The sequence below is a fragment of the Papio anubis genome, chromosome 1 (genome assembly GCF_008728515.1).
Source record: "Papio anubis isolate 15944 chromosome 1, Panubis1.0, whole genome shotgun sequence".
Lineage (NCBI taxonomy): Eukaryota > Metazoa > Chordata > Mammalia > Primates > Cercopithecidae > Papio > Papio anubis.
This window is the reverse complement of record NC_044976.1, coordinates 97,666,910-97,692,503: the sequence shown is the minus strand read 5'-3', so window position 1 is coordinate 97,692,503 and position 25,594 is coordinate 97,666,910. Positions and strand designations below refer to the sequence as shown.

Here is a 25,594-nt window from a genome sequence, read left to right as displayed (position 1 = left end):
GTTTATAGATACTGTTCATTGAAATTCAGGATTTCCCAATTTGTGAAATATCAAACAAGTGCAAATTAGCTTCTCACCTTATCATATGGGTTGAAAATGAAATGGCCTATTAGCAATCATGTTAAAGCACAATGGCTTAAGCATGCTTAAGTCAGTATTCAGTAATTCATTCCTTCATGTAGTTATTAAAAACATTTACCAAGTCTTTCTTGGGAAGTCTTTGTGTGTATAATGCGTTCTAGATAGTCAGAGATAGAAGAAAGGATCCCTGTATTTGTATATTTTAACTAATCCTGATGGAGGTATGTGTAACTGGAAGTGGAATGAGGTGGAGTGGAGTGAAAAAAAATGAAATAGGTAATCATGAAAGAGAAGGTTTCTGAGAGGAGGTGATGTTGCTAGTCAGGGAAGTGAAGGACGAGTGTTCCCAGCAAACAGCATGCAAAGTTGTTTAGGCTGAAGAAAGCTTGGTAGGTTGAAGGAACTACAACAATGCCTAGACTGGGAAGGTGTATAGCACAGAGGTAGTTAGGTTCAGAACATAAAGTTGTTTAGTCGAAAATGTGTTACAATGATATTGAGAAGTTGAAGTCAAGATTCCTTTATCAGCTTGAAGAGGTAAACCTATAATACACAATCTAACATCTTACCCTCACTTTCTTTATCTGCAAAATGGGGCTTGTAAATCTGCCTCTGTCATACAGATAATTCTATTCCTGTGACCAATTTTAGTTTAGTAAACTAAAGAGAAAAAAATATATAATATTGGTTTAGAGTTTTAAGGAATCTAGGGCAATATTTAGTGCATGGGTCTCAGCTGCTAAGTGTGTTGCAGAATTCTTAGGTTTTTCTCACTTTGAAATAAAAATTAATACTGTGAAATACATTTTTAGTTAGATGGTTACTAAGAAGTTAACTTTTGCCACAAACATACTACATGACGTTAAACCATTATTTGCATCATGGACGTGCTAAAAGATAAGTATTTGTGCGATTATGAAAGTTTGTGTTGGAAATGTAGAATTAAAATTTAACTTGGTAAGTTTATTTTTATTTCTTTTGCTATGTTTTGTTTCTATAATTAACTCATCTTAACTTGCATTTTCTAAATTGCATAACAGGTGTGTTCACCTGTACAATACATGTCTTCAATCTTCTCATTATAAATTGGAAATTAAAGTGTAACACAAACACCTATATATTGCTCTATAAATTTGAGGATATGATACTGCGGTTCTTTCAGAAAAACACTGATTGTAATTAATGTGAAGTCAAACAGTACTATTCCTGGTAGGTAAAACTCAGGTTTTTCCAGTTTATACTATTAAGGATTAAATGTGTTGGATTTCTTGCAAGATGCATTATCCTTCTAAATTTAGTCATCTAATTAAGATTTTCATTCATGGGAAATGACTTCAAAGAGCACATAAGACAGGCTTTTACACAAATAAGCTTTGATTGGATTAATTGGATTTGCGTAAGTTTTATGTGAGTATACTACAGTCTTGGCTTCTTTCACTTGTGAGAGAGATCTTGAAGGAGTTTGAAAGAGAAAACACATAAAAGTTTGCAAAGGAAGCGGGTAAAAGCAGTCATGTTAATGGCATGGCGAGAACACACTATGAAGAACAAAAGTAGTAAAAGCTTTGGCAATATATAGGCAGGTCAAGCCAGAAAACCTGGGCATAAGAAGAAGGAAACTGAAGATTGAGACAGACCACAAGATTTTGTTGCTTCTTTCAAGAGAAAAAGGGCCTAGAGTATCCTTGATGCCTGAGGGGGCTTTGGTTATAGAGACTGCCATGGAAACTAGTAGTGCATTTAGGACCAGGAAGACGAAGATAAGGATGGCTGCTTGGATTATGGGCAGGCAGGCAGGCAGGCATCAGGCCGATAGCTCTAATAGGGGGGTCACTTGGACATGATAGAGCAATGCTGAGCCAGAGTTATAGAAACGAGGGCAGCCTGGGACCAGGATGCTAAGAGTTAAGGCAGATCATAGCAGTTTGGAGGAAGCAAAGGTGTGGTGAATTTGAGAAAAGACACCTTAGTAAGATGAGGCAGGCTGATCAGCTTCAAAGTCAAGAGAGGGCAAAGTATAGAACATGGTGAGATGAGGTCCCAGGCACATGATCTGGGGTGCAGAGCACATCAGATTACCAGCAGTGAAAGGCCAGAAATCCATTGTAGGAGGCAGAAATCTGCAACCTGGGACTAGAAATTGATTCTGAGGAGAGTCTGAGCAACAGATGTGAGGTAATATAATTATGAAAGCCTTGATATGGAACCAAACAGTCTGACCTTACATTTGCTAATACAGAAGCTACGTGCAGAACATTCATCCTAGCATTCATGTATTAAATAATAATGTGATGTCTATAATAGCAACAACATGGCCCCTTACATTTGTATAGGCTCCATCACTGAGAGAATAGCTCACAATAATCAAATGGCATGGATATTACAGTCATTTAGAGATGATAAAACTGAGGCTTAAAAATTACACTTGCTCACAGTCATGCAACCAAAACAGTAGCAAAACTTAAATTAGAACATAACCCTAGCATTTTTAAACCTTTGTTAAGTACCTTGCAGTGAATAAAGAGCAAGAAAACGGCTCTGAAGATAAATTAGAAGGGCTCTTCTGACCTTAGGAAGTTTACAGTCAACATTAAAATCATAAAGAAATAACCTAAACGAGACGCTAAACTTTCAAAAATTCATTCCAGTACCTAGAAGAATGCCTGGGACCTGGGAGGTACTCAGTCACCGTTTCATATATAAATGAGTATAGGTGAAATGCTGGGGTAGCCCAGTGAAGAAAATAATCGATTTGAACTCAAGATATAGAGAAGTCTTCTGTGAGAACATGCGTTTTAGCAATTCAATGACAGAATGTTTTCATGTCATCCTGTCAGGTGTATTTGGATTTGGTTGGGAAGGAAAGATAACTAATATTCATTGAGGAGGATTTAGAATCAGACATGCCTGTGTTTGAAGCTTGGCTGTCCTACTAATTCTTGTAATAGGGAATGAATTATTTGACCTCATTGATTCTTAGTTTCCTTATGGTATGTGTTCATTTTATAGAAGCTAGTGCTTTTGAACATCTTAAATTTTTTTGGTAAGGAGAGCTGATTTAATCTTCACAACAGAGCTACCATTTCGTATTATCATTACCCTTTTGCAAAAGAAGAAACAGATTTAAAAACCATCATGTAATCTGCATAAAGTTAAGTAATTTGAAACCAGGTTTGCCTGGCTTCAAGATTCATTCTTTTTCCATCACTCTCCAGTAACGGCAAGAGACGTGTTCCAGGGGTCCATGGGGAGTTTTGAAGACAAGGAGCTTCTACTTAGTCCATTATATGTATTGAGGAATTTGTAGAAAGAGAAAGAGAGTTATGAACAAGTGAAGAGAGCAATAATTTACATGTAACGGAAACAAATTCCAATGCAACATCGAACCATCATTAATGGAGAAGAAGAAGATTGAAACTGGGATGAAAATTCTGTGTGAAAATCAAAGGCTGAGCTACCAATTGAAAATGTAGCACTATTTGAACAATTGAAATATACAATTGAAAATGTAGCATCCCTCCTTCCCTTTCTTCCTTCATTCCTTCTTTAGCAATCATTAGTTGATTTTCCTCTCTATGTAAGGAACTGGGAAGAGGTCTAGTGATACAAAGATAGAGTCAGGAATTCATTGTCGAATGTAATCAGTGTCGATGCCAGAGGAATTAAAAATCATTTCTACTTTTCTCCTCTTGCATTTGACAGACAAAATTTGGAGCAAGCAAAAGATTTTACAACTTATATCTAAAGTCACATTCATGGTCTATTTCATAACTATACCACCAGAGGTAGTTTGAGTTGATTATGCATGGACATTTTGAAAAAGTTAGCATTCTTGATATTCTACCATGCCATTATTATTTTTTTCTTTGGTTACTGGTTTTTAAGACTGATTGAAAAGGTACTTTTCTAAAGCCCCATTTACTATAGTATATGTATACAATCTATATGATGTGAATGCTCCTTAAGAGCCTTCTCTGGGTCAGAGGCTAGGCCTCTACCAGAAGATAAACCTTTCTTCCAAGCAAATATTAGAGATCGGTTCACCACGTATAGAGAAATTAACCTGAATAAAAACATGCCAAGAAAAAGGCATATTCAAATATCAGCATGAGGAACCAGCTAAGGGGATGTGATTCACAAAGAAGAATGTATTGAACTTGCTGCATTCAAATAACTTATGTCAATAAAGACATGATGGTCTTTTTTGCTTATTATCTAAGCATCCTAGCATCCTAGATGATAAGCAAATAGTCATAATAAGAAAAACAGGTTAGAAATTCTAGATGTATTAGCATACATTCATAGAGCCAATGAGAACATTGCTTTGGGGCAGGAAGATGGGAGAAAAAAATAAGGAACAAATTTTTTGAGTTGATTCCATTGTGATCTATTAGTTTTAGTTATCATAGAATATGTGGGAATAATGGATCGTGGATTGTTACAGGTTAGACCTCAGATGTGATTGACATGTTTAAGCTGGATCTAACTCAGGAACATGAAAAATACTAGGACAATTGGTTAAAATGCCCATCGAATACACTAGAGTTTCACATGTATTTATTTAATCCATCCACAAATGTATGCCCAGTTGCCTGGTGGAGTCTCCATCATAGGGCATTTTATCTTTTAAAGACCAAGTCACTGGAATAAAAAAACAAGATGAAATGTATCTAAAAGTTCTGCTCATATTTATATTTCTATTAAAAAATCAATCAGATGTGCATGCAAAAGAGGCCTCAAAAAATCTACATCCATGATACCTATGCAGCTCTCTCCTCCACTCTGGCTCCTTTTAAACCTGGGACCTATTGAGCAATTATTATTGTGGAGCAATTATCTGCTGCTGTGATGGGCCAGGGGACATTAGAAGAGAATCTAGACACATGATATTCAATAGAAATATAATGTGAACCATATTTTAAATTTTCTGGTAGCCACATTTTGAAAAAGAAACAGGTGAAATTAATTTTAATAATTTATTTTGCTAACTCTATATATGCAAAATATTCTAACACGTAATCAATAATAAGTTATTTTTGTTGTTATTAATAAGTTATCATTTTTGTACTAAGTCTTCGAAACCCAGTCTGAATTTTTCACTTACAGCACACCTCAATCTGGACTAACCACCTTTCTGGTGCTCAGTTGCCAAGTGTTCAAGGCAAGTGGTGGTTTCATCAGACAGGGCAGATCTAGATTTTTTTTTCTTGCTAATTAAAGAAATTTTGTTTCCTAGTCTACTTTTTCTGTGTGTTTAGGAAATACCATTGAATTGATATGCACTATTTTGATCTGTACTTTAGAAGATTTATCTGAATAGATTTTTAAAGCCATTTTCTCAAATACTTGGTTTACTGTACCTGTTTCAAATACCATTTTTTTCTTTTTTTTTTTTTTGAGACGGAGTCTCGCTCTGTCACCCAGGCTGGAGTGCAGTGGTGCGATCTCAGCTCACTGCAAGCTCCGCCTCCCGGGTTTATGCGGTTCTCCTGCCTCAGCCTCCCGAGTAGCTGGGACTACAGGCGCCCGCCGCCTCGCCTGGCTAGTTTTTCGAATTTTTTAGTAGAGACAGGGTTTCACCGTGTTAGCCAGGATGGTCTCGATCTCCTGACCTCGTGATCCGCCCATCTCGGCCTCCCAAAGTGCTGGCTCAAATATCATTTTTACATCACCTTTTCATAAAAACACTTTTTCATCAATGTTAGGACATAGAGAAGGATGTGAAAATATTAGAACATTTTTGAAGCTTAAACTTGAATCAGGGCACTTTACAGATTTTTCTTTCATGTATCTCACCGTGGGAGGAAAAGATTCATTACTCTGTGTGGATTCTCTCCCCAACCCCTCTTCCTTTTGTTAGCTCGTTTTATATGTTAAAAAAAAAAAAGTTGTTTGAGAAAGGTTATTCATGGCATCATTTAGCTTTTTTTTTTTTTAATGTTTAGTAGGATGATCACATTTTCAGCACGTGCCTTACAGATTGCAGGGCCTGTGTATTCCGTGGAGCCACAACTGCCCTGACTCTATCACAGTCCATTTAACATATGTATTAATTAATAAACTCTTAGTGTATATATATTACATGCCAGGCAACTTGCTAGGCATGAGATCCAATAATGAAAAGGAAGTCCTCAACGATCTCACATTAGTGAGAAAATTGTATAAGATTATTATGAATATTGACATATGTTGTTCACCACTACCCTCAACAGGACATATTATTTGTTCCTTGTTGGTTTGGTAGAGCTTGGGTGCAGATATCCTGACTTGCTGCACATCACGAAGTGTCCCTCTCTTCCTTGACTTTTCTTAAAGGTACAAATTATGTTCATGTGTATGGGTTCCAGCCGACCCTTTTTCCCGGTAAGTACTATCAGGGGAAGCTTATGTCTGTTTTTATGCATAATTGTCAGAGGCATCAGATCAGGTTGGATAGATATTGAAAGAAGTCAGTGCTGTGCTATCTCCAAATAACATGTAGGCTATATTTGTACTTCTGTTGACAACTTTATTCATACTGCAAATATTGGCAACAAATATTCCACTGAAACCTTAAAAGGCTTCAGTTCATCTGTATGCATGGATCAGTGCTTCTCCCTGCTTCTTGTACGTCTCCAAGGACATGAATCACATGCCGTGATTTTTGTCGATGGAAGAGAACAATGCAAAATCTGTTTTCCTCTGGTTCCAATTTACAAGTGTTACCACTTGCCTGAATACTTTATGCAAAGATGGGATTGGACACAAAAGCCTATTATGCGTCAGGACAGGGTGAGGCAGAGTCCTACTCTATAAACCAATGAGATGAATTAAGTCAGCAAGAACTAGGGTGTGGAAATTATTTGAGACATGGATGCAGTCAAGGCATAGAAGGGTAGACTCTCCTGGTGATTCTCTGGGCATCTGGTCCTGCAACAGAACATGATCTCTGAACAGAGTAGTTACAAAAGAGACTGCATCAGGGAGGTCTTGTGGGGAATAGTGGCTTGTCCTAGTAGGTGGGCAGAACATAGTTCCCAGGAATCTAGGAGCAGGTGGGCGTTGAGAAAACCTGTTGCTAAGTAAGAGAACAGTGCCTTAGCCACCAAATAGGGTTTAGCAGCAAAACTCCACTGCCTGTAAGACAGACAGGAATCACACTCCCAGACAGTCCCAGCCTTAGAGCAACTGAGGTGCGAAGTAAGTGATCAAAGCGAAAGCTCAGGAATAGGGATCTGCTAATGAAATTCAGGTACGAAGTAGAAATTGCATTTCAGGAATAATGCATACATCTTGTTACCAAATATAGGCCAGAATGTACGACCTGAATTAGCAGAGGACACTTGACATTGAATCACAGCTTGGGCTGTAGCTCTGTGACTCTCTCCCGCCTCAGATCGGAGTTTTCAGAGATCAGAGACAGTTTAGAGAGCAAGGGAAAAGAAATACATTTAAGCACCTATGACTTTGTGAAGAGAGTGGGGATGGTGGGACAGACCTAAGAATGAAATAGGATGAAGCACCTGTAATCCATTTCAGAGTTTCTTCCATTCTCTACTCCTCATCTCATTGATTTCATCGTTTAAGTCAAACCCATTGCCAAGTCATCTAATGTCAGATTTGCTGTGTGTGTGGAGAATTCTTCCATTGAGTTAACTAACACATTTTTTCTGAAAGGCAAAGGCAATGTGAAAAAGTTTTGTGCTTTCATTACTGTCAAGTTTTTTCTCAGAGGTCACCAATGACAACCTGCTTGCTTAAATATTTACTTCTTCCACTTCTTTGTGACACTGAATGTGGCTGATCGAGGACCCCTGTCTTGAAAGTCTGTTCCCTGTGGTTTCCATGGCATGATAATTTTCTTCCGACTTGGTGACGCTTCTGCCCAATGTGCTTTGTTTCCTTCTTGTTTGCTTCTCTTTATTGCCCACTCCCCAAGTGTAAGTGATCTAAAAATGGACTTTGGAGCCTTCCTTTCCTTTTGCTCTTTTCTCCTCATTATTTGCATGTGCCCTTTTGCTTTCCCACTGATTTAAGCATGGTTCGCTACCCGGAAAGGATTTACTACACCAGCCACTTTCTGGGCTTTCTACCTCCTCTCTCCAGTCTCCCCTGCCTTTTTCCAGGTTGATTTTCCTGCAACACAGGTCTGACCTCATCCCTCCCCTGCCCAGAAATTGTATGGCCTCCCATTGTGAACAGAATTAAGTACCAGCACTTCACTTGGATCCCAAACCATTTACATCATGGTCCCAGGAGAATGTCCCATTAGGCCCCTGTATCTAGTCTGCATGCCAGCCATGTGGGCCCACTTACTGTTATTCAAGGATATTCTATACTTCCCCTCCTCTGAGACTTCATTTGTATTCTTCTTTGTACTATAACTATGTCAACCCTATGTCCTGGTTTGCCTGAGTCAGTCCTGGTTTATTTCTTTTGTCTTGGTATCATTATTATTAAGCCTCCCATTTCACACTCAAAAGTATAGCAGTTTGAATGATAAATTATATGATCACCCTACCTGTAAAGCTCTTCCGCTTGTTGCTTCTCTGAGTCTTATTCCCCAGTCTCCACTCTGTTTAACTTTGCTTGTGTTCAACATAACCCTGTCCTTTCAAGCCATGTGCCATATGAAAACATCAACTTTCGTAAGACTTTCTTCCTCTCTCCTTATCCTACTGTCCCTAACTTAAGGTATTCTCTTCCTACTGTCAATTCCTACATTTACCAACATGGTATTGCAGTTGTTTGTATTTATAGATAGTTATTTGTATATTTTAAATTTTATCTTCTATGGTACTTCACAGGTTCAGGGTCTTTGTAACGATTAAATTGCTTTCATCTGCACATAACAGGAAACTGTGGCTAGATATTTAAACAATTAGGAAAATTTGTTTCTTTCATGTAACAAGCAGTGTCAAATTAGGATGGCTCAGAAATGACTAATTCAATATCTGAACAACAGGTCAAAGATCCAGGTGTCTCTTCTCTGTCCACTCTGCTACAGTATGTGTCTGTTCTACTCTTGGCTGACTCCTCTCATAATTGCACAATGATCACCCTTTTCCTAAACATCACATCCAAATATGAGGATGTCTAGCATAAAAAAAAGTATTCTGTGAGCCCCTTTAAAAGAAATGAACCCCTATTTCAGAAGCATCTGTCCTACCAGAAGTCTCCTCATGCTTCACTGGGCAGAATCTCATGCCATGCCCAGGCCTACACTAGTCCCAGATCAGGGCCATCAGGACCCGACAAATCATTCATCCCTTGAGGCAAAGTATGGCCCTGACTCCCCTGAAGATCATAGCCATTCAAGCAGGTTGGTAACTGAACAAAACTAAGGCTACTTGAGAAGGAAAGATAATTAACATTGATTAGGCCAACAGCATTGCTACTTATAAGTTTAAGTTCAAATAATAATTATTAAATAGGGCTTAATTTGACTTCAGAATGTAAAGAATTTTGATTTACCTCAATATTCTAATGGTATCATAAATTATAAAAACTGATGTTAAATAGGCCTTAAACAGTATCAGTACTGCACATACCAGGTTCACTTTAATACTATTTTCCTTAAGTTCATATGGGGAGATTATAATTAAGATTTTGAAAGAAAACTTGATTGAGATTTTAATAGCCATCTAAAACTGCTGGCCGGCAAACTGTGCTCAGAATTGCTCATTAAGTAGAATTGTTTTCTGTTGCTTTTTGAGGCAATGTCTAAGTATTTGTTCATAGGATTTCAAATATATATTGCAAATTCACCTTTTGGTATTGGATTACAGAATTCTCAAATATCTGCCAGCTGTGAAATGTGACAAATAATTGGTCAAAAAATTGTGATTTTGAGATGTCTTATAGTACCAAGGGGAGCTAAGGAAGAGAGGCTGCTAAATGGGGATCCTTGTCTCTCACATCCCTTAAGAATTCTTTCTTCCCATTGAGGGTTAGTTCAGGCCCAACCCCACTCATGATCCTCCATGGTTAAGTCAGAGGTGGCAGGTGGAGAATGTAGCACAGAAGTTAGTATTGTATTCTGCAAATGGGGGCTCATTCAAGCCTCTGAAGTGTTGTCACCAGTCAGAAACACAGATGGTCCTATTGGGGAGACCGTGGGGGGGCCTTGTCTGCTCTGGGTCAACATGAGAACTCTTAACATGAAAATATTCATCAGAATGAAGGGGTCAGAAAGACTAATTCTGTTTTTGAATGAAATGGAAAGAACAGAACAGAGAGAATCTGCTTGTAAAAATTTCTCTGGGCATTGGTGCTCAGAGTTATAGACCTTGGTGCCAGGGGCCTTGCAGCTGGCATTTTATGTTCTCAGCAACACTCATGCCAACTGCTGGGATGCGATGACTCTCAATATTTTAGCAGCCCACAATAGGACTCAGTAGAAAAGCAGAATCTAAGATTGTGCATGATTTGGACATTTGGACAAATATTCTGAAGGATGAAGGGGCTAGATGAGACAGATTGCCTCACAAGTATAAAAGTCAAGGATTCCTATCTCAGAGTTTAAAAAAAAATGGAAACGCTAATCTGAATCTTGAAGGGAGGGGAAATCGGATAAAAATTGAGTAAGTTATATGTGAAAGATATATTGTAGTCATACTTTTTTTTCCTTAACATTTAGAGTCAATAGGAAGACCTACACACCACTTCTATGGGCTTCTGCTATGCTATGCAACATCTACAAATAAATACATAATCATTATTGCTTTGAGAAGTGATATGAATGTATAACTCTTCTCCAAAGTTTATTTTTCACAAATGAGCTTCCTGTTAATATTATCTGAAATCATGTTATTTTCTTCACCTCTCACCAAACTGCCCCATCACCAATATTTCAAAAGACATTTTGGAGTAGCAGGCTGCTTCTAAAAATACGATGTATTAGTCTGGGAAAACACTGCAGAAATGAACATTCCAGGCCTCATCACACTGCCCACCAATACAGACTTTGTTCTCTACTCCTCATTTGAATAAATGTCACTGTTTATTAGAGCGTCTTATTGGTTTATCAAGCATTTTTATGCCTTATGCAGAAACGCTTATTGGAAGAAATTATAAGTGCAGAAGTTCAGATTAAAAGTTTTAACTTTTCTTCCTAAAATAAAACAAAATAATAAAATATTATAATGTCAAGTTTGACATTGAGTGATAAAGTAGGTTAATATGTATCTCATAAAGTGCTTTGACTCCATTCCTACAAGAATCTCTTATGATGAATATAATATTAAAATTGAAGTCAGACTGTGAGGTCTGTCATTTAATAGCTGTGAGACCCTGGGAAAATTACTTAACCTCTTTGTGCCTCCGTTTCCTTACCTGTAAAATGAGGTAATAATATCGACCTCATAAGGTAGTTATGAGGACCCAGTCAAATTAATGTATGTAAGATGTTTATAACAGTACTTGGTCTAGGGTAAATGCTATTTGTCGCTTTTTAAAATGACAAGGAAAGGGATTATATTTATGAATTTGTATAATAAATACATTTATACTTATATATTTTAAACTGAAATTAAAGACATTTAGAATAATAATCTGTTTTCTAAATATATTTCCCATTGTGTATTGGAAACCCTTAAATTGGCTTGCATAATAAATTCAGCCCATTCCAAGCTGTTAGGGTTTCACATTTAAATTATAATCGCACCTTTTCCTGGTACACGTGAACAGTAAGCTGCAAAGCTGCATTTATCCCAAGCACAAATGAGACCAGACTGCAAAATGAGTTTATGTTCCAAGACTCATTCATTTATTTTTGGGTTTCAATCATGCTTTTCTTTGTGTATTCTCATCAAACATTTTTAATGGCTTGGTAAAATATAAGGATTTCCTATGTAATCAACATTTACTCTTCCTGTGAAAAGCGATTTAAAAATAAAGTCCTTCAAATGTCTAGTCTTTTTTTCAGCAAAAAATAAGTGGCCTTAAAAGACATTTGTTCTGGCAGTCTGTTTAAAGATGGGAGAGATGAAAGCCAAGAAAACCAGAAGAAGATGGCCTCAAGGGAATGATCTGTATGATGAATTTGAAATTGCAAGAAATACTGTTTCTGCTTTCCTAGGCAGAGCTGTCACCTCAAAAGCCTATTTTCATGAAAAGGAGAGTGTAACTCAGAGTATCACGGTTTAGTCAATTGAATATATATTCTCTGAATGCAGCAGTAGGGCACTTACAGGTGACCACTAATAATGCAGTCCCATTGTACAACAGAAACATGTATTTTGGAACTGAGGACATCTCAACCACATAGCAACATAGATTTTTCTGAACTAGCTAAAAAAGAAAAACAGAGAAAAGAGAAGAAAGAAAGAAAGAAAGAAAGAAAGAAAGAAAGAAAGAAAGAAAGAAAGAAAGAAAGAAAGAAAGAAAGAAAGGAAGGAAGGAAAGAAAAAGAAAGAAAGAAAGAAAGAAGGAAGGAAGGAAGGAAGGAAGGAAGGAAGGAAGGAAGGAAGGAAGGAAGGAAGGAAGGAAGGGAAAAGAAAAGAAAAAAGAAAGAGAGGAAGAGAGAAAGAAAGAGAAAAAGAAAAAGAGGTAGGATTTACTGTCTGCTACCAGACATTGGCAGAGAGCTACCCCACTGATTCAGGTCCGTGATAATTCTCCCCAGATACAGTTGTCAGAGACACTCCAAGGAAATCCAGTGAGGAAAAGTATAGGTCTTCCATACTATAAGAAAAAGAATGTTATTCTTCTAAGCCATAGATCCAAAAGATCAGGTAAATCCTTATATCCTCCCCTAGCCACTTCTGCCGCACATAAATCTGAAAACTCTACTTAAATGTCTTTTTAGTTTCCTACCTGGGTTGACTTTTAGAATCATATTTTTTCTATCCCATGTGTGAAGTAATATTTGTTCTCGTTTGTTTTAAAGTTCCCATTTTTCTTTTTCTAATAACCAGGGAAGTGGTGAATGAGTTTGTTACTTTCTAAAGACAGCGTTTCTCAGCCTTACTTTTGCCTTCTGAAGACCTCTAACTCTTTTCTCTATCATATCGTAGCTACACTACACTATCTTTCCTCAATCTAAGCTTCTGTCCTCTAGAAAGGAAGAAGACTTTTGCTTTTGCCTATTCCCTATAGTGTTTCTGGGCCCCGAGTTCTACCAGATATTTAAGATTGTCCCCAGAATATATATTTCTAAGCTCAAATAAGTTTGGAAAACACTGGACAGTAAAGTTAACAATTTTCTTTAACAGATTGTCATGCTTTTGATTCATACAAGAAAAGTAGTTGGGAGGAAAGTGTATTCATAAATTCAGAGTGTCATACGAGAAAGCTTAAGCTGCTAGACTTCTCTTCCTAACATAAAGCAAAATAATAAGATATTATAATGTCAAGTTGAACTCCGAAACTAGACTGCATGGGATTGGGTCTGGCTTTGTACCTTATTAGCTGAATGACCTTACATAAGTCATATAATCTTTCTGTGCCATTGTGTCCTTTTCTATATGCTGAACACAATAAAATAATGCCAGCATGCGGCTGCTGGAAATTATGAATCTTTTTACGTTATTTTTAAATTTATTTTTTTCACTTTTATGGGTACATAGTAGGTTTATATATTTATGGCGTACATGAAATATTTTGATACAGGCGTATAATGCCTAGTAATATAATTTATGAATCTTGATGAACAAGTAAGGTTTTAGCTGATGTTTTTTCACTAGAATTTTTTTTTTTGCTAGAAAATATCACTTAACATCCTGCTACATAAATATTATTTGAGAAACATTGACCTAGGGAACAGTTAAATTTTGCTTGTGCTTCAAAGGTTTATTTCTAAAATGTCCATCATCTCAAAGTCCTAGAGAGTATTTACATTTTATCATGTTGCTTTTTTATTGTTGATAAGAGGGGAAAATAATTCTAATGGGTATTTTAGAAAAACTGGAAAGCTTACTAATAACCTACATACTGATTTTTTATTAATTATAAGCTTGCTCTTTTGAGGAATGATAGGTACATTCTAACAGTACTGGCCAATGGTAGATCTGTGAACATGGAGACATTGACTTTATATATTAAAATTAAAAGCAAACTGTAAGTATATAACATGAGCTTATATTACAGTACTCTTATCATTCATTTTTCTTAGAGCTTATGTTTGCTACATTTATGTGAGTGGTTGGGCAAAGCATAAACATCATGTAAAGTTTAATCAGCAGCATTTGCTTTAGCTAGGGAAGTGTTTGTTAATGGTTTCACCAGCTTCTTGTCGTTTAAAAAGGATGCTCGTAGCTTGTGAATCTTGGTGTTCTTGTTCAGCAGACTGAATCTCCTTTTTCTCTATCTTCCCACTGATCCTGCATCTACATGTGCAGTGAAAGATTAGTGTCAGGACTTTTACTTTATCCCAAATTATCAAACAACTCTATTACCCTATTCTGGGCATCCCAGACTCCTTTACTCCCTTAAAACAAACACTAATCCATCACAGATACGACTTGGACAGAGCCCTCAGGGCTACCTAATAATGACTAAAATTTACATAGTGCTTACTCTGTGCCAGCCCCTTTACTATGAATGTTATAACAATAACCTCACAACAGCCCTGTGATGGCATTATTTCTATTGTTTCCATTTTGTATATTATAACATTGAGGTGAAGGGAAGTTATATGACTTAATTAAGGTCATTCAGTTAATTAGAGGTAAAGCCAACACTCACCCCCATGCATCACCCCCATGCATTCTGGCTCTTGAGTTCAGACTCACTGTACTGCCTTGGAGGGACAAACATTTGTCATTTTTCAGTGCTTGAGACAGAGATTCTAGGCAGTGCATTTCCATCCTATACTCTCAAGTTCTCAAGCCCTGTAGGGTTAATATTGATTACACCACTTACATGAGGCTGAGAAAGATTAGATACGTTTCTGCCAGATTGTTTCAAAAAGGAGCACTGAGTTTCTTTTTGTGCAAGTTTTGGTGAGTTGCACACTCAGTTCTCAATCATCACTTACCCCTAATCTCATCCCTTCTTCATTTCTCTACTAGTATTTTTACACGTGTCTGCACTGGCATATGCATAAATAAGTGCAAGCAAAGTTATGAGTTTCTTTGATGTCCTCCCCGTTTTAAACATGGTGGGCCATGCAGAGCCATGCAGTAGATTCACAGACAAGATGGGAGTGGCCTTCCTGGGTGCTGAGCATTGACTGAGTGAGCCATCCTTCTCAGGATGGTTCATCTCTTCACATCTCACTTAAAATATCCAGAAAGTGAGAGTGTTGGATTTGTTTTTGCTTTAGGATTTATTTAACCTCTCTTTCTATAATCCCACCCTTTTATTGCAATACCTAGAATAGCTCTTTGCACAGTGTGAGTACATAATTATTTCTTTGAATCAGTATCTAAAAATCCCTTTTAACATATCCTTGACAAATTCACAACGTAATATAAAGGAGTTTTAGACCCCTTGAAATATCTTACAGAGCTTAGAGGGCTTGTTGAAACACACATGGCCAGACCCCACCCCCAGAGTTCTTGAGTCAGTAGGGGTGGGGCCGGAGAATGTGCATTTCTGTCAAGCTCCCAGATTGCCGATACTGTTGGTTCAGAGACCACATTTGAGAGCTACTGTCTGTAGAGCTCTCAAAATAGACACATATCTTTCCCAATTGAAAAGTGAGTTAATAAGCTCATCCCCCACAGTGGTTGAGTTGGTAGCTTCATGTTTCTTATCCTCTGGTATCTGCATTTTACAGGGATCTCCTAAAGACTGCAAATCTTAACTCAACGGATCGAATCACAACTCAAAGGATCAAATCCAATTCTTGACCTCATATCCTTCCATCTAAGCAGCCTTTGTCCCTCCACTTCCCTTAAACTGTCCTCTTCCCAGAGTATTAGGGCTTCCTGGTTGCCACATCCTTATAACAGTGGCTAGTAACATATATAGGTTACTTTATTCTTTATTTTCTTCTTCTGTAACTGGATTTCAATAATAGCACCTACCTCATCAGATTGCTTTGAAGATTAAATTAGCCAATATTTGGAAAGCACTTAGAACAGTGCCTAAAACCTAGGCCCTATGTACATCAACAGTGTAAATGAGCTTTTATTATATGTTAAATGTTTCCCAAATTTTCCTCTCAGGACATCACCTTCATGACTTACATCATAACTGCATACCAACTCAGCTAGCATTCATTTTTTCTTAAAATCAGTTCACTTTACTAACAAGTTATTATAAAAGAATACATTCTATTATTACTACAAATGGAAAACCAGTATCACTTGATAAGCAGAAGGGAACCGTGAAATGAATACAAAAAGTCTACATTGTTTTAAAAATTCTAGCCTGGCATTGTTTTCTGCAAAAGACCCTGAGACTGAGACTTGCTGTGTCTCTTTTTAAAAACAGGGAAATTAGCAAGTTCCAGCTTCTGTAACAAATAAAACCCCACATTTCACTGGACTCCCACATTCAGAGTTTAAAGTTTAGGTGTGTCCCATAGCTGTACTTCTGTGGATTAATTTTGCTTTTTGGATATTATTTCACACCTCTCTGAAGGATGTGAAACGCATGCCAAATACTATCACACTGATTATATAACTTCTGTTTTGCTGCATTACATCTGAAATGGCTTTCTTGTACCAATTTCAAATCGATGCGTGAATATCTTTGAGTCACCATCAGTTAAAGGGGAGAGGAATTTCTAATTGTGTACTTATAAATGAAAACATAGAGCTATTTGGATTTTGACATTTGATGAAAATCTACAGCGATTTTTCCCTTCCTAGTAAAACTTCAGTATTTTGTCATCAAGGACTGTAGATAACAAAGTTGGCCTATGCATAACAAAGGTTAAGGTATGAGAACAGTGATGTATGCATCCTGGAGACATTTATGATTCACACCTGCATTCTTGTAGGTTGCTATTCATCAGCAGAATGGGACTTTTTACTCATTACCAAAGAAGGTAATTGATAAAAAAGAAAAAAAGAAAAAAACAAGGCTAGATACCAGACCTGTCCTCAAAGACAGGATGGAGACTTAGTTGAGTCATTAGGAAGGGACAGACAGTGTGTAGATCCAGCTTGTTAGGCAGGGCAAGATTTGAGGAGCTTCATAATGTTCAACACTGAGATTACTAAAGCATAATGTAATGTCCAGCAAGGAGATGGAGTGTAATAAGGAATGCGATACTCAAGTTCGAGATGGTCTGTCAGTGAGGTGCAGGACTTCTATCAGATTGGGGTACAGGAGCAGAACTCTTCCTCCCAATGAGGTGGACTGTCAGATTACAATAAGGATGGGACTAAGAAACACCACAGATTGCTCAGACCCAGCTCTGAATGCATAAAGTAGTGAGGCCAGGTGCGGTGGTTCATGCCTGTAATCCCAGCACTTTGGGAGGCTGAGGTGGGCGGATCGCATAAGCCCAAGAATTCAAGACAAGCCTGGGCAATGTAATGAAATCCTATCTCTACCAAAATATATATATATATATATATATATATATAAATTGACTAAGAAACACCACAGATTGCTCAGACCCAGCTCTGAATGCATAAAGTAGTGAAACCAGGTGCGCTGGTTCATGCTTGTAATCCCAGCACTTTGGGAGGCTGAGGCGGGCGGATCGCATAAGCCCAAGAATTCAAGACCAGCCTGGGCAATGTAATGAAATCCTATCTCTACCAAAAAAAAAAAAAAATCAAAAATTAGCTGGGCGTGGTTGCACATGCCTGTAGTCTCATCTGCTTGGATGGCTGAGGCGGGAGGATTATTTGAGTCCAGGAGGTCGAGGCTGCAGTGAGGCGTGATTGCACCATGGCACTCCAGCCTGGGCAACAGAACAAGAGCCTGCTTCCAAAATAAATAAATAAAGCAGTGAAAGCTCTTCAGTATTAGTTTCTGAGCCCTTGGTGGGCATCTCATCACATTCCATGTCAGATTGATAAGGACTACGAACAGTTACTCATCTTCCCTGGAAGTTGTTTGAGGGCTTCTTGTACAACTGGGAATAGGCAGGTGCTTTGCCTGTCTTGGCAGAGGAGGAGTAGGGATGGTTGAGTTTAGTGGGCCCAGATGAGGGGAGTTGGAAGTCAGATGTAAGAGAAACAGGGTGAGGGTTGACAGCTCTGCACTTACTGTGCCCGCCTGCCCTCTGTCTACCAGCAGAGTCCTTTTTCTGCTCCTTTTTCTTTCATGTCCCAGGCAATGGAGAGTTTTTGCTGAGGTGGGGGAGGATCACCTCCGAGAAAGGCTGATCCATGGGAGGCCAGTTGATCCTTCCCACCGGGACCACAGGTGTCCTTCCCAAGGTTCTGCTTCTTTCTCCTGCTCTATAGACAGTTGGTGCCTGTGGGAGGGAGGAGGGGCCATGCTGCTTCTCAGTCGATCTCAGTTAATACCGTCCATCCTCTCAACTCTGTCTAGAAACAGCTTTCATTGGTTAGTTCACAGAAGAAAGGAAGTTTTATCAAAGAAAACTATGAAGTGACAAAGCTTTCAGCATCTCTATCTCTGGCTTCTGTGATCTTGAAATCTCATATTTCCCACTCCCAGTGGGGAAAGCAAACCAGTTATGCTCTTTGCCCCAGGGCTGCTTTGGGAATCTAGTGAAAATGGTAGCCCATGATTCCAGAATTAAGAACCCCTTCTTGGCCGGGCGCGGTGGCTCAAGCCTGTAATCCCAGCACTTTGGGAGGCCGAGACGGGCGGATCACGAGGTCAGGAGATCGAGACCAGCCTGGCTAACATGGTGAAACCCTGTCTCTACTAAAAAATACAAAAAACTAGCTGGGCGAGGTGGCGGGCGCCTGTAGTCCCAGCTACTCGGGAGGCTGAGGCAGGAGAATGGCGTAAACCTGGGAGGCGGAGCTTGCAGTGAGCTGAGATCCGGCCACTGCACTCCAGCCCAGGCGACAGAGCAAGACTCCGTCTCAAAAAAAAAAAAAAAAAAAAAAAAAAAAATGAACCCCTTCTTGATAAAGGTGAGAAAACCAAAACACCAGATCCTCAATGGCGCTTAAGAGCCAAGGATACGCAAAGAAGACATGAAGACATTTCAGTGAAAAGAGTGTCTCAAAAAATTACAACGGGGTTAGAAAGGACGATGTAAATGTTTTTGGTGTTTGTTGGAAGACTGGCTTGTACGTTAATAGGATCAGGAAAATATTTTTTTCTATACTCAACTCTCTTATACCTGGACACCAGAGGAGTCTAGAAGTCCTTTTGAGGTGCTTTATGCCCCATCTCCTACCTTTTGAAACTGTAAAGATGCTAGGAATGCGGTAGGACTCCAGTGTGTGACCTGTAAGTGGGCAGCAGAGACTGACCTATCTTAACTTGGAAAAGCTGGAGGAGAGTCTCACAAGTTCCCAGCCAGAGGCTATAGTCAAACTAAAACTCTGAACTTGGATTCAGACTCTGGCTGTGCCAGTTACCATGTGACTCAGGCATGTTCAACCTCTCTCTCTCTCGCTCTCTCTCTCTCTCTCTCTCTCTGTAGGTTCCCTTATCTATAAGATGGGAAGATTGAATTGCATTTTATTCATTCATACAGTATTCACATTTATTGTCAGTCACTGTGCTATAATAGTAGAAGTTTAAAGATAAATGTTATGCAATCCTTACCTCAGAGAAGCTCTCAACTGAGTGGAAGACACAGATGTTACTGATACTTATAAAAGCGTATGGAAATTATCATAATAAATGTACAACATGCCATTGGAACACAGAGAAGGGAAGGATGAACTGCACCAGGAATAAAATAAAGTTGCAATAGAATAGGCAATATTTAAATCACGTCTCAAGCACAGAACCATGCACTGCCTACCAAGATATACTAAGCCATGGACCAAGCATAAAAACCTGGATGTATGGATATACTGGATATGTTGGAGAATGAAAATGCTGAGCTGTGACTAGAGCACAGAGTGTCTGAAGACTATGTAGGAATTGCTGAAACTGTAAAAGATAGGTTTAGGCTCAGCAATAAATGATCTCTTATGAAATTTTAGTTAATCCACAAGCTATGAGGACACACTGAAAATTGTAAATAGAAAATGTGGGGCTGGGTGTGGTGGCTCATGCCTGTAATCCCAGTGCTTTGGGAGGGTCACTTCAGGCCAGGATCAAGACCAGCAACATAGCAAGACCCCATCTCTACAAAAACCAAAAATAAAAAATCAAAGAAATTAATTGGTCGTAGTGGCACACACCTCTAGTAGTTAGTCTTAGCTACCCAGGAGGCTGAGGTGAGAGGATGGCTTGAGTCCAGAAATTCAAGGTTGCAGTGAGCTGTAATTGCACCACTGCACTCCAGCCTAGGTGACAGAGGGAGACTCTGTTTCCAGAAAAAGAAAGGAAAATTTGGATTATACAAAATTTGCTTTCAATAGACCAATCTGACAGTAACAGTTTGAAGAGCAGAGAAAATGGAAGCACAAACGCAAGTTCTGAGTATCCTTTAATGCAGGAAAAAAGTGAAGAGGGACTAGATTTTAAAATGGAGGTAGTGATAAAAGTGGTCTTATTTGAAATAGAGTTAAGATATATAATCAACAGGATTTAGCAATTGTTGAAGATTCAGTTAGAAGGAATAAGATCTCTTGTACAACATGGTTACTATAGTTAGTAAGAATGTGCTGTAAACTTAAAAATTGTTAACAGAGTAGATTCTAAGTGTTTTCACCACAAAAATGCTAATTATGTGAGGTAATGCATATGTTAAATAAGCTTGATTTAACCATTACATGATGTATACATATTTCACAACATTATGTTGCACACCATAAATGTATATAATTTTGTGTCAATTAAAAATAATATAAATAAAAGCAATTGATGAAAAGAGACAAATGAGGGAACTGGAGGTATCAGCATGATACGTAAATGTATGAGAGTTGTAGCTTGAGTCCAAGTAGAAATTGAATGGATTAATTGAGATGGTGACATGGACGATTAGGAGGAACCCATGGATTTTATTTTGGGTGTAAAGGCTGTGTGGCCTTCCAATAGGTAGATATAAGCATGTTGAGATGTTGCTGTTTAATAGGTGGATGGAGACCTGCATCTGGGGTTTAGGGGAAATATGAAGATCTGGGATTCCTTAGTGGAGCAGAGGTTGGTAAAGTCTTAGGAGGAATGAAGTCCACTCGGGAGAGCTTCTGTCAGGAAAAGAGAGCCAAAATAAAACACCAGATAATATAGAACTTAGGTCTGTAACTCACTGACCAGAGTCTCTGATTAAATTCAAGAGGAAAAAGAGAAATGTATGCATTAGAGTCAATATGACCTGGTATTAAATTAATCATAAGGGTGGATATATAGGACAGTAGAAAATGAAAATTCCCTACTTCGTGCCTAGTAGTATGCTAAGCTCAGGAAGAAAGAATAGATATGAATATCAATTATTAATAGAAATATAAACTGCATACAATTACATATATATTAGACTGTATACTAATTAGACATTGCTATTATTAATGATGCTCTTGTTGCCAATAATTTTTTCAACAGTTATGACAGTGGTTAACATTTACCAAATGCTACCTGCTGTGCCTCTGCCTTCAAGGCAAACTCAATCTACTTTAGCCTCTGTTGAGGTCAAGCTGAGAGCTAATAGGAGAAAGGTTACCTCCTCCTCTCCAAATACTTTCTAGTTGGAGTTGTTTTTGAATTCTCTACATTTATCTAATAGCAAGCTCTAAGTGTAGTAAGGATCACACCCTGTCTATCTTTGATGCTGTGTATGTTTATATTCTCCTAGAAGCAATTATCAAGTGAGATTAGAAGTACAAGAGTTGTTAGAAAAAAAATCTGTGAAAAGCAGAAGTTGAGGGATAAGCCAGAGACAGCAAAGAGAGCCTTCAGACTGTGATGGAGGTCTGCCCCCCTCCGTGCACAAGAGGGAGAAAGAAGGAAGACTGGGTGGAAACACTTCAGACTAGGTTAGGTAGTCTCGTTGGGGTAGTGGGATTGTAAAGGAAGCATGAATCTAAGAAGGATTTGGTCAGGCTCATGGAGAATCTTTAAACCAAAATTGTCAGTTGGAGGTATCCCATGTTTCAGAAGATTAGACTCACCTTAATACCCCCACCATGCTTAGTCATTAGCTAGGAAGAGCCTGTAGAAGTGTGGCCTCAGCATGGGTACAGTACTGGATCCAGAGGAGCAGCAGCCGGGGCCATCTGTCTGTAAACATCTCTGCAGTGGGAGATTTGAGTGACATGTGTCATTGCCACCACAGATTCCCTCAGTGACACAGTGACACTTCTTCCTAAGCGTTCTCCTAGCATGTATTGTCCAAACCAGTCAAATAAAGCTCAACCTGTGCAACTTTGTACCATTATTAATCAATTTGCTTGTGTCTACCCCGTTAGATTATAAACCTTTCTTCAAACGTTAGTGTCTAGCACCTCACCCTTAACTCAGAAGGCATTTACATAAATACATTCATCATAATTAGGATTATTTTATTTTCATTATTTGAATTTATCTGAGAGCAGGCTGGTCACAGTGGCTCACGCCTGTAATCCCAGCACGTCGGGAGGCTGACGCGGGTGGATCACCTGAAGTCAGGAATTCGAGACTAGCCTGGCCAACATGGTGAAACGCAATCTCTACTAAAAATACAAAAATTAACCTAGTGTGGTGGCATGTGCCTATAGTCCCACCTGAGGCTGAGACAGGAGAATTGCTTGAACCTGGAAGGAGGAGGTTGCAGTGAGCCAAGATTGTGCCACTGCACTCCAGCCTGGGTGACAGAGTGAGACTTCATCTAAAATAATAATAATAATTATTATTATTATTATTATTATTATCTGAGAACAGTAAACAATTGGAGTTTTAACTCAGGAAGTTGGGTGGGGGAAGTTAAGAGAGAATATGGTTTTGATGAGGGGTTCCATGGATATCACAGTGAGCCCTGGGGGAAAAAGAACTAGGGCATGTGAATTAGACATACCCTTGGAGGAAAGCAGAAGTCCAAATAGGTCCTTGGAGATGAAGTCCAAGTAGGTAGACCGAATACAGTATCCAGAGAACATGCTGGAAAGAGCTAGTCTAGACTGAAAATTGGCTGGAGGGAGTCCAGCAAGATGTGATGGACAGGCGTTTGACATCGGCATCTGAGCATAGCAACTCTGTGTTTGAGAACTGCCTTGTCTACCCACAGTGACATTTTCATGTACATGACATACCTTCTTAACCTTGGCTCATTGGACTGGGGGAGATGCCTTATCTCAACCTAAACCTCCTGGGAATTTGGAATTGAGGTTTGGAAAATCTTATCAGTTGAACTGTTTCCTTGAACTGAGCTGACAAATTCAAGATAAGCTTCTTGAAGACAATTGGGGAAATCATGTATGCTCAGAATCAGGAACACTGGCTGGCAGAAAGGCATACACAGAGAAACTGAGATGAGAGACAGTGTGACTCCAGGGAAAGAGGGAGAATGAAATGGCGACAGTTGTTGCCTGGACTCCTGAGGACTTTCCATTCATGGGCCTAATCCCCAAGCTCCCTGCCCTTCGATTCTGAGGAAACTAACTCTAGATTAAACTTACTATTTTGGTTAACATAGTTCAAGTGTGTTTCTTATAGTAGCAGCCAACTGATAGTGACTGAGAAACCGTTCTGACAGAAATGCCCAGGACACAAATCAGAAGTTCAGCAATGTGAAATGTGCTGAGATGCAGGCAAGCAAGAGGTCAGCATTAGAAAGCTACTGGGAAGAGAGCCCCGGGAAAGGTGGCCCCAACAAGGCGGTTCTTGGTCTGTTAAGACCCTGGTAACTAAAAAGAATTATCAAGTCAAGGACTTCATATACAGGCTCCGGTTTTAGGAACTAGGTACAGGATAGATCCTTCATCATAGGAACAAGCCAGAGTTAGTTATTAGAAGTCAGGCAAAAGGTTAATAGCAGACTAGGACATTCTGATCTATTGAAGCTGAGAGTTTCTTGAAAATGTGATGCCTTTATGCATTAAATAAGAATGATTGGGTATCTACTACATTCTAGGGAGTTTAGCATGTTAGCCTGAGTTGGGGTTCAGTGTACCGTGGAGTGGGGCCTGCCTGGGGATGGAGACCCAGTGGAAGCTGCAGTGGAGAATAGGAGGCTGAGAGGACAGCCATCATGTGCACAGCCAGTCAGCTCATGAAGTGGAATGGATGATGCATTGTTAGAGTTTGGAACATTCTGTGGTAAAACAGACCCAGAAGAAGTTGAATCTGAAAACCCAGAAAACATCATCATGGTAATTTCTTTCAAGGTGCAGTGAAGAGGAGGTAGGACATGAGAAAAAAGTTATTCAGAAAGAGAGATAAGGTACTAAACACACAGTTCATCTACTTGTCAGATTCTCCAGATACTCATGAAAAACAATTCTTTTGCATCCTTTGGCTGGATGAACTGTTTCATCACACATCCGCTCTACTTCACCAATGCCAGAGTTAAAATTCAGGAGGAAGTTGGAAGTTCTTATCTCATCCAACTCTATCCAGTCTCACCAAATAGGCAAGAACTAGTCTCTTCTAATTAATTCCACTCAACGTCTTCTGATTTAACATTGAACCCTGGGCTACTGGGAAAAAGAAGTATAGTAAGAAAAGAGGAAAAGGGGGTAGAAAGAAGGATGAAAATGAAGAGATGTCTCATAATCTTCTGTTCACACTGGGGTAAAAGTAGGTCAAACACCTACTCTCCTGTAACCTCCTTCTCTACCTCACTCTTTCTATTTTGAATATCTTGTAATCATAGATATTACTTTTCATAGAGACCCCAAAAGTATTTCCCCAGGGAATGTCAGGGACTCCCTGTATAACCTGTTAATTAAGCTTGACAAGACATAATAAAAGCAAACTTCACAATGACAAATTAGTAGACACACTGTTAGCTCCAGTTTCTTTTTCTCTTAATCTTATTTCTCATGCTGTTGTTCATAGTATTAAATAGAGTCAGAAATTTCTGCTTGGCTTCTGACTGGCCTTAAAAGGAACACATTATTTAACCTCCCTAAATCTCCATTTCCTCTTTTGTAAAATGGAATAATAATACTTGCTGTAATACCTTACTGGGTGATTTTGAGGACCATGTATAAAAATCACAACCAATGGTACAAATACCAATGTAAGATAGCCAGGTCCTTTAATAAATCAGCAGAGTAGAGCAAAGCATCTGTAACAGAACTTTGTTCCCGTTGCCAGCACTTGGGCAACTCACTTGTGTTCTAAGTCTTGGTGTTTCTTTACTTGTAAAAAGGGTAGGATGCTATTCGTAGTTTCATACGGTTTTAATGAAGATCAAAATAACATTTATACTAAAGTATAAGTAGTATATTAATTATCACAAGTCCTAGTAATGTGTCAGAACAGGAGGCTCTCAAGGTCAAACGTGTGCAGATTTATTTTTCTCATTTATAAAAGTATGAATATGATTTTAAATTAGTATGTGTATATCCGACGCTTTAAAAAATATTTGCATGGAGAATCTGTTGTGAATTCTGTAGCAGAGTCAAATTTAAATAAGACAGTAACTTAAAAAAATAAAACATGGAGCTTA

The 25,594-nt window shown here is 38.6% G+C and overlaps 1 protein-coding gene across 5 annotated transcripts in view; it reads left to right on the top strand.

The window, feature by feature from the left end:
• Window positions 1–25,594, top strand: part of PLPPR5 (phospholipid phosphatase related 5) — a 119,358-nt gene that overhangs the window by 23,599 nt on the left and 70,165 nt on the right. The window lies entirely within an intron of this gene.